Here is a 10,515-nt window from a genome sequence, read left to right as displayed (position 1 = left end):
AACAATGATCAATGATAAAATAAATGTCCAAATATAAACTGATATATTTCTTTTTATTTAAATTGTCTTTTTGTATATATATCACCGGTTATCGTAAGATGACTACTAAAACAGTATAATTAATGTTAGTCTGGTTGGGCATTTGGTAAGCTAGACTGGATACCTGGTGAAACAGTTGCTCAGTAATGCAAGGTTAACTTCCCCACATAGCTCACAGCTTTTAACCCGCTTTTATTGTCTTTGAATATCAGCACCGCTTTCAGAACAAGTTAATGCATCAACATTACATCGTCATCGTATGTCATAGTGCATTTGAGTCTCTGACGTACCGAAGCGTAAGTAGATAAGCGGTGCGTTATCGCACAGACAGCGCGGACAGATGGCCACGTCCTCCAGCTGAAGGCGACGTGCGCAGAGATTTGGCGGTGACTGCGGGGCAATTCGTTGCCCCAGGGCCAGGGCCAGGGCCGCCTTGCCCCCCACCACTACCTCCACGGCTAAAGGCGGGGGACTTCTGCACGGCGCCCCGCAGTAGGTAGGAGGCAAAGCAGCGCGCGCCCACTGTAGCAGCGGCAAAGGTTGGTGCCCTCTTGCGTCTGCGCTCCCCCGTGTTTTTCGTGTCGCCTTCCCGGTGAATGAACCTCGTTAGTCCAGTCAACCGAGACCAAAGAAGGCCGAGTAGGAGGGAAAAATCGCGTAGGGGCAAATATTTGCACAGTGCTAGGAGGGAATGTCCTGAAAAATATACTACAGACGCTCACCAGTGAGGTGTGAGAGTCCGGGTGGGGATGGGTTTACGGCGAGCAGTTCGTGTGAACACAAAGGGAAAATCTTGAAAAGTTTTTTTCACTTTTCTAAATAATGTAGCTCATACAATAAAGAGTTGTTCAAATGGTTCAAATGGCTCTAAGCACTATGGGACTTAACTTCTGAGGTCATCAGTCCCCTAGAACTTAGAACTACTTAAACCTAACTAACCTGAGGAACATCACACACATCCATGCCCGAGGCAGCATTCGAACCTGCGACCGTAGCGGTCTCGCGGTTCCAGACTGTAGCGCCTACAACCGCTCGGCCACCTAGCCGGCTAAAGAGTTGTAAGCCCATGTAATGCTTACCAACTCTTAACAGATTTTTTGGGGGCAATTTGATGTATGAACCAAAGCTTTTGATCCCACACTTTTTTCTGTCTTGTATTTGGCGTTGCAAGTGAAATTCAGCGATGTTAATTATTCGTGTACAGCACAGGTACAACTACGAAACAAAGTAGAAACGCAATTTTTTCCTGGGAGTTCTTTATACTGTTGTGTTTAAAGTAGACTTTTGATAATATCTGGCTGTCATAACTTATGGTTAAAAATTTTAATAATGATCATAAAAAATTTAGTAATTAAGTCATAGTTTCACTTTAAAAGAATCCTTAATTTTCAAATTTGTCATAAGAGCAGTATGTGGTTTGGTTACAGATGTTTTAGGACACTGTACAAAATTTCAGCTCTCTCTCTTTAATAGTTCTTAACCGAAGTGCACCAGAACATCAAAAAAGTAAACTTCAGGGAAATCAAGCTAATGCTTGTTTTTCCATCTACCCCGCGTAAGACTAACACACCCGAGGTTCATATTCATCTTGTTCCTGCTGTTTTTCTCCCTACGTTTCTTATTGCAGACTACTTCTTCCTATTCTTGCTTCTTTGATGGCTTGTAACACTGACTTCTCTGCTTCGAAGGGTGACCTGCAGTCAGTGGCAGTTAAAGTTCTTTGCATATTTAGTCCAACAGGCACTCCCATCAATTCCATACCAAACGTTCACTGATAATCGCTGAAACACAGAAGAGCATCCAGCATACGTATTTTCAAAGAAGATAGTCCTACGAGAACAATTTTTGGTATCCTTTTCTATATAGAGTTGTTATAACTCCCATTTGGGTTTTGAGTCCTACTTTGTGATTACTTCTCTAACAATCCTGTTTTACTAAGACAGACTGAAAAGTCATAAAACAAACAAGTAAGGACAAAATTATGTTTTTTAACAGAACTGTCAGAGTCACATGGAGGCGTCATCATGTGTGCAGGTACCTTTAATTCCCTCAAATTTTGGGACTTTCTTCGGTACAATATCCTCGAAGCAAAATTTTTCTTGTTCAGAAAACTACAGAGAACTCTTAAGACTAAAATTAAAAAGAACTGGAGAGGAAATGCTGGCGAGGTATGCCCTGTAAACTGACGATCGAGCAGCAGAGGATGACCAAGAATCACCTCACCTCTACCAGTGTAGAACAGAGTGCAGAGAGTTACGTAGATTCTGTCTATATGCGTTACTTACGTTAACATTATTAGTAACTCCTATCTGCTTTTTATGCAGTGTTAAAGCACAGTGTGGGAAATCAACATACCCGGGCATGTCTGCACCTTACATCGCCAGTGATTGGGAAGGCGTGATGTGATAGCTCCGTATAACTTTGTGAAACACCCTATAGCCGCTTCTTGTGACGTAGTGAGGTGTGTAGAGTGGGGGTATCAGTTGTTCGACCTTCGGTTTGCCGACGTTTGAAGGACAGAATGGCATGAACGCGGTCCGGCGACCTTCCCACCCTTGCACTTCTACCGCACACATCGGCCCCGCCCACCCTGATAACACCCCCAGAACAGACACCGACTCAAAGGAAGGCCTCGGCGCTTGTTCGTGACGTCACGTCAGCTAGGCACGGCGAACGCCAGTTCTGTTGCAGGCATACTCATAATGGTGGTGTCTCCTTCTCTGACACAGGAAAATGTGAAACTATTGGCGGTAGTTGACCAACACACATTGTTCTGAGAGATCCCTGCAATCAATTAATTGTGCAATTCATTACACTTCTTAACAAATAGTGTACTCCTGAACTTAACTTTCCACCCGTTTTAAAGATTGACATACAAAAACAACTTCATGGTCCAGCAGCAACAGAATTCATGCTTCTTTACCTTATTCGTAAATCTGAGGAAGTTACGTTTGTACTGGGCTGCTTTTACAAGAAACTGTGAACACATTGGTGCTCTTCTTTAGGTATCTTGGTTGACTATGGGGTGAGGAGCACTGAATGTTAATGAAATATCTTGTGATTGTACACGTTGGGGGAGGGGGTGGGGGACAGAAGAAGAGGCAAAAGACAGATACTTGTTTTATCAAATAAAATTTTTTTTATCTTATAAATTTTCTCCTTTCAGTTGCAAGAGGGGGATATTTATCTTTTCTAATGTGCATGTTTATAAAAGTTTAAGCTCAGCAGTATTTTCGATGTATGAAGCTATTTTGTTTCCTATTTAGAATTCTTTTCGTTGAAAACGACTGTAATCTAATGACTGGCAACAGTTGGACATTTACACATGTAAATTATTTCACATTTCCAGTGAAGATGTCAAACGAAAATAAATAAATAAATAAAAGAAACTAGTTAATTGTAAGGAGGTTGGGGTAAGTTTCGATAACAAAATGGATCAAGTAAATACAGTTACTTGAATGTAAAATTTACGAAGCTTGCAATGGGGCAAAGCGTCTTCTCATATTCATCTACGTTTATTTCGACAGTATTCAGTAATACAGAACTATGATCTTCATTTGTAGCTTTACGATAGTAAGAAAATCTTTCATCTTAAAATAAAACTGCAGAATCCAAAACAATATCAAACATTTTGTCCAAAAATAAGAGATTTATAGTGATAAGCACGTCCAGGCGTTTCTGCCTGCAACAGACCAGGCGTTCGCCGTGCCTAGCTGACGTGACGTCACCAACAAGCGGCGAGGCCTTCCTTTGAGTCGGTGTTGCCAGAACACAACTCATCTCCAATACGGCTCCACTGCACTTGGATGAGGTACACGCATTCAATATCTGATTTTAATCCACTTCTTTCGAAAATAAACATCAATTTTATACCATTATAACAATATTCTTAATAATCTGTGACATTTCCATCCCCTGAACGCGGAAACTATTGTTGTTGTTGTGGTCTTCAGTCCTGAGACTGGTTTGATGCAGCTCTCCATGCTAATCTATCCTGTGCAAGCTTCTTCATCTCCCAGTACCTACTGCAACCTACACCCTTCTGAATCTGCTTAGTGTACTCATCTCTTGGTCTCCCTCTACGACTTTTACCCTCCACGCTGCCCTCCAATACTAAATTGGTGATCCCTTGATGCCTCAGAACACGTCCAACCAACCGATCCCTTCTTCTAGTCAAGTTGTGCCACAAACTCCTCTTCTCCCCAATTCTCCTCAATACCTCCGCATTAGTTACGTGATCTACCCATCTAATCTTCAGAATTCTTCTGTAGCACCACATTTCGAAAGCTTCTATTCTCTCCTTGTCCAAACTATTTATCGTCCATGCTTCACTTCCATCGGAAACTATTAACCCTAGAAAAAAATTAATAGGACCTTTTTTTGTAGTAAATATAATTTAGTTTAATTTTGTACAGAGAAACATTTTTGCTAGAAGCCGCGGTTTTCTAGTTGTTCGCGAAAGACATAAAGAAAGTAACCTTTAAGCCCACTCAGATCACACCCCTCCGATCACGATTTTTCGTGTGCTGTTCAGAACACTCCCTGCTAGCACTGTGCAAAACTTTGCGACCACACCGTTTTTACCCTCCAATTTTCCTTCGTTGACTGGTCTATTTCCACTGTAACACATGACGCAGGTTCACGTGTGGAATCGTTGTACTGTTGTGACTTAGCACCTACCGTGTGAGGCTGCGCAGTGGTGAAGCCGTGGACTCAGGAAGGACGGGATTCTGGTCTCCATTCGGGGACCCACACTAAGCTCTTCTTCAGCCTCCCCTGAAGACGGACGCTGGGGCGAATTCTTTGTACGGCGCGCTCAGTGTTTTGCACACCACCCTTCTTCAACGTGAATCTTTGCACCGTCTCTAGTGATTCCATTGTCGACTGGACGTCAACGTTTATCTCCGTAGATTTATTTTCATCAGAAGACATCACGCACATCTATGAAGAACAAATGTGAATCCACTTATTTCGAGCGTCCATGACAGCTAGATACAGGGTGTTTCAAAAATGACCGGTATATTTGAAACGGCAATAAAAACTAAACGAGCAGCGATAGAAATACACCGTTTGTTGCAATATGCTTGGGACAGCAGTACATTTTCAGGCAGACAAACTTTCGAAATTACAGTAGTTACAATTTTCAACAACAGATGGCGCTGCAAGTGATGTGAAAGATATAGAAGACAACGCAGTCTGTGGGTGCGCCATTCTGTACGTCGTCTTTCTGCTGTAAGCGTGTGCTGTTCACAACGTGCAAGTGTGCTGTAGACAACATGGTTTATTCCTTAGAACAGAGGATTTTTCTGGTGTTGGAATTCCACCGCCTAGAACACAGTGTTGTTGCAACAAGATGAAGTTTTCAACGGAGGTTTAATGTAACCAAAGGACCGAAAAGCGATACAATAAAGGATCTGTTTGAAAAATTTCAACGGACTGGGAACGTGACGGATGAACGTGCTGGAAAGGTAGGGCGACCGCGTATGGCAACCACAGAGGGCAACGCGCAGCTAGTGCAGCAGGTGATCCAACAGCGGCCTCGGGTTTCCGTTCGCCGTGTTGCAGCTGCGGTCCAAATGACGCCAACGTCCACGTATCGTCTCATGCGCCAGAGTTTACACCTCTATCCATACAAAATTCAAACGCGGCAACCCCTCAGCGCCGCTACCATTGCTGCACGAGAGACATTCGCTAATGATATAGTGCACAGGATTGATGACGGCGATATGCATGTGGGCAGCATTTGGTTTACTGACCTGGACGGCTTCGTCAATAAACAGAACTGGCGCATATGGGGAACCGAAAAGCCCCATGTTGCAGTCCCATCGTCCCTGCATCCTCAAAAAGTACTGGTCTGGGCCGCCATTTCTTCCAAAGGAATCATTGGCCCATTTTTCAGATCCGAAACGATTACTGCATCACGCTATCTGGACATTCTTCGCGAATTTGTGGCGGTACAAACTGCCTTAGACGACACTGCGAACACCTCGTGGTTTATGCAAGATGGTGCCCGGCCACATCGCACGGCCGACGTCTTTAATTTCCTGAATGAATATTTCGATGATCGTGTGATTGCTTTGGGCTATCCGAAACATACAGGAGGCGGCGTGGATTGGCCTCCCTATTCGCCAGACATGAACCCCTGTGACTTCTTTCTGTGGGGACACTTGAAAGAACAGGTGTACCGCCAGAATCCAGAAACAATTGAACAGCTGAAGCAGTACATCTCATCTGCATGTGAAGCCATTCCGCCAGACACGTTGTCAAAGGTTTCGGGTAATTTCATTCAGAGACTACGCCATATTATTGCTACGCATGGTGGATATGTGGAAAATATCCCAGACCGCAGCGCCATGTGTTGTTGAAAATTGTAACTACTGTAATTTCGAAAGTTTGTCTGCCTGAAAATGTACTGTTGTCCCAAGCATATTGCAACAAACGGTGTATTTCTATCGCTGCTCGTATAGTTTTTATTGCCGTTTCAAATATACCGGTCATTTTGAAACACCCTGTATCTAACCTGTTGTTCATCAGAAGGGTAACACAAGGAAATATTACAAATAACGGATTCTTCATTATTGTTTGCATACAATATCTTGCGAAGAATACACAATTAAATTTTTATGTTATTTGAGGCGTACAGGGTGCAAAGTTTAGCGTACAGAACCGCCACCGCTGGCAGCAACAATGGATTCACCGCGACTGGCCATCATGTCGAACTCAGACTGCAGCCCGCATCTCGTGGTCGTGCGGTAGCGTTCTGGCTTCGCACCCTCGGGTTCCCGGGTTCGATTCCCGGCGGGGGCAGGGATTTTCTCTGCCTCGTGATGGCTGGGTGTTGTGTGTGATGTCCTTAGGTTAGTTAGGTTTAAGTAGTTCTAAGTTCTAGGGGACTGATGACCATACATGTTAAGTCCCATAGTGCTCAGAGCCATTTTTTCAGACTGCACCTTTACATGCTGCTCCAATTCTGTGCCACGGTTCATTAATCGCAGTGGTGGCGTGTTTGTCTCTCTTCATGTCTAACTTTTAATGTAAACTAGTGTGCAAACCCGCTGACGATGAACTGTATTAACGGAAGAAAGATTTAAGCGAACTAATAAAGATACACCAAAACGAAATTCGCAAAACTGTGAAAGGAAAACAATGTGGTGGATTTACTGTACAGCATCGCCGCAAAATCCTGTTACCTCACCATTAATAACCAACATAGTCCCCAAAAGTTTTATAAATAACATGAACGATAGTTCTTTAGAGCACTTTTCTCGAAATATGAACCATGTAAGGCTGCTCGCGAGAAGCAATGCGGCGGTACCGATGGAGGTCTAGGGGATAAACATTTTTGATTTCAAGCCTTCCTCGCCGCGCGGGATTAGCCGAGCGGTCTTAGGCGCTGCAGTCATGAACTGTGCGGCTGGTCCCGGCGGAGATTCGAGTCCTCCCTTGGGAATGGGTGTGTGTGTTTGTCCTTAGGATAATTGAGGTTAAGTAGTGTGTAAGCTTAGGGACTGATGACCTTAGCAGTTAAGTCCCATAAGATTTCACACACATTTGAACATTTTTTTCAAGCCTTCTTCGTCCTGTACCATCCAGTACAGGAAGTCGCAAAACAACGAAGTTTACTTCAAGCAAAAGTGTAGAGGACATGACATTAATTCGTAGCTGACGTGAAGACGAAGCTTGCTGGTATCCCGAACACACCTGCCGTGTCCAACGCCGATCAGTCAGGTTTCGTGAAAGAGCTGCGAGAAAACCGCACTTAATCATTTGGAGGCAAAAAAATGCAGACTCTGTTGTGTAACACGTTAATGCTATGACAAACTTATATACAACAATGACAGTGATATCTATGAGTGGATTACTGATTCCACAGCTTTATATCTCTCTTTAAAGACCTCAAGACATATTCGATCAAGAATAAAACAAGGACTGCTTAGTGGCAAAAATATTATATTCGACCTACCAAAATCTGTAAAAATAAGAACCAATAATTTTTAAATTTCATTCGAAACGATTTCTAACCTGTTGCACAAATTAATTCATTGCCTTTGTTGGACTCTTGGCCAGCATATAACTAACGATACCTCTGTCTTTCAGACTGTTCATATAACACAGATTCCTCCCGGAACCAACCAACTCTAGATAAAGAATTTTTTTCCAATGTGGAAGATATTTAAAGGAAATTGTCAGACAACATAATTTACGATAGCTCCATGTCATCTGAGGTTATAAGGAAAACAGCGTTCTTAAATATCAGTCATTTGTGGATTATCAGTTTGCATCTGCACATTTTATTAATTGATTTAAGTATGTCAAGTGTGCACCACAGTAAGCAGAGAAATGGGCAGGGCCATTTCTTACTCCACAGCAGTGCTCTCCAAATAAAACTACTCATTACTGGAACTTGCCTAAAAGCATTCGTCAGGTGTGTCTGGCGTAAGCAAACTCTTTGTTTTCGTCATTCAAGTGACACTTCGCTTTATTTTGGAGACTACGCAAAATAAACAAGCAACTCACTATTACTAAAATGTATAGAATTCAAAAATTATGGTAATAACTGTGCTACAGGAATTGTCATAAAATGATGTATGTGTAAGAAATATTACGTTTCTATAAATTAATGTTACAATTGATGGAAGTCGTCTGTAATGTAACGTCAAACACTGCCTTGATTTATTTTCCACCTTTATAAGCGTTATATGTGCAACGGTTTAGCTGTTGATGTGAACTGCCTCCTGTACAAAACATTAATCATACGTTACCCTTTATGTATGGTTTAAGTACTTTAAAATTCGCACGGGTAACACCGGATATCTGCTCTATGCGACGCTGCGCCCTCTTGTCATGCCGAGCGCACGCTAGGCAAACAGGGCTGTCCAAATTGCTGTCACAAGCTGTTCTTTGTGCTACAAAAACGAGTAACTTCAGCAATAAAAAAAAAAAAAATTACAGTACGTTGTGAGGTGACAGGCTTTTAGGGGTGGATGTGGAGACAGCAGTTTCTGTATATCGCGGCAAAGTGGAAGTCGAGAATCTGTCGTGTTTACATCTAATCTAAAAGCAAATTAAAAGAATTTCTTAATGGCAACTCCTTCTACTCTTTAGATGAATTTTTGGATGTAGTAAGTGGGTAACATCCCCAACGCCGACAATAAAAAAAATCAAGAATGTTAGGTGTCATCTACACTACTGGCCATTAAAATTGCTACACCACGAAGATAACGTACTACAGACTCGAAATTTAACCGACAGGAAGAAGATGCTGTGACATGCAAATGATTAGCTTTTCAGAGCATTCACACAAGGTTGGCGCCGGTGGCGACACCTACAACGTGCTGACATGACGAAAGTTTACAATAGATTTCTCATACACAAACAGCAGTTGATCGACGTTGCCTGGTGAAACGTTAGTGTGATGCCTCGTGTAAGGGGAAGAAATGCGTACCATCACGTTTCCGATTTTGATAGAGGTCGGATTGTAGCCTATCGCGATTGCGGTTTATCGTATCGCGACATTGCTGTTCGCGTTGGTCGAGATCCAATGACTGTTAGCAGAATATGGAATCGGTGGGTTCAGGAGGGTAATACGGAACGTCGTGCTGGATCCCAATGGCCTCGTATCACTAGCACTCGAGATGACAGGCATCTTATCCGCATGGCTGTAACGGATCGTGCAGCCACGTCTCGATCCCTGAGTTAACAGATGGGGACGTTTGCAAGACAACAACCATCTGCACGAACAGTCCGACGACGTTTGCAGCTGCACGGACTATCAGCTCGGAGACCATGGCTGCCGTTACCCTTGACGCTGCATCACAGACAGGAGCGCCTGCGATGGTGTACTCAACGACTAACCGGAGTGCACGATTGGCAAAACGTCATTTTTTCGGATGGATCAAGGTTTTGATTACAGCATCATGATGGTTGCATCCGTGTTTGGCGACATCGCGGTGGACGCACATTGGAAGCGTGTATTCGTCATCGCCATACTGGCATATCACCCGGCGTGATGGTATGGGGTGCCATCGGTTACACGTCTCGGTCACATCTTGTTCGCATTGACGGCACTTTGAGCAGTGGACGTTACATTTCAGATGTGTTACGACCTGTGGCTCTACCCTTCATTCGATCCCTGTGAAGCCCTACACTTCAGCAGGATAATGCACGACCGCATTTTGCAGGTCCTATGTGGGCTTTTCTGGATACAGAAAATGTTCGACTGCTGCCCTGGCCAGCACCTCTCACCAATTGAAAACGTCTGGTCAATCGTCGCCGAGCAACTGGCTCGTCACAATACGCCAGTCACTACTCTTGATGAACTGTGGTATCGTGCTGAAGCTGCATGGGCAGCTGTACCTGCACATGCCATCCAAGCTCTGTTTGACTCAATGCCCAGGCTTATCAAGGCCGTTGTTACGGCCAGGGGTAGTTGTTCTGGGTACTGATTTCTCATGATCTATGCATCCAAATTGCGTG

General features: G+C 43.5%; 1 protein-coding gene across 1 annotated transcript in view; it reads left to right on the top strand.

The window, feature by feature from the left end:
• The first annotated feature begins 502 nt into the window (after positions 1-502).
• The window catches only part of LOC124544929 (UDP-glycosyltransferase UGT5-like), a 111,146-nt gene continuing 101,133 nt past the window's right edge, over positions 503-10,515 (top strand). The window contains exon 1 of the mRNA XM_047123675.1: positions 503-578. The gene's annotated coding sequence lies outside the window, so the exon portion shown is untranslated. The remainder of the gene's footprint in view (positions 579-10,515) is intronic.

This window comes from Schistocerca americana, chromosome 8, assembly GCF_021461395.2.
Source record: "Schistocerca americana isolate TAMUIC-IGC-003095 chromosome 8, iqSchAmer2.1, whole genome shotgun sequence".
Taxonomy (NCBI): Eukaryota; Metazoa; Arthropoda; class Insecta; order Orthoptera; family Acrididae; genus Schistocerca; species Schistocerca americana.
The sequence above is the reverse complement of the archived record's forward strand: the minus strand, read 5'-3'. Positions and strand labels throughout refer to the sequence as shown.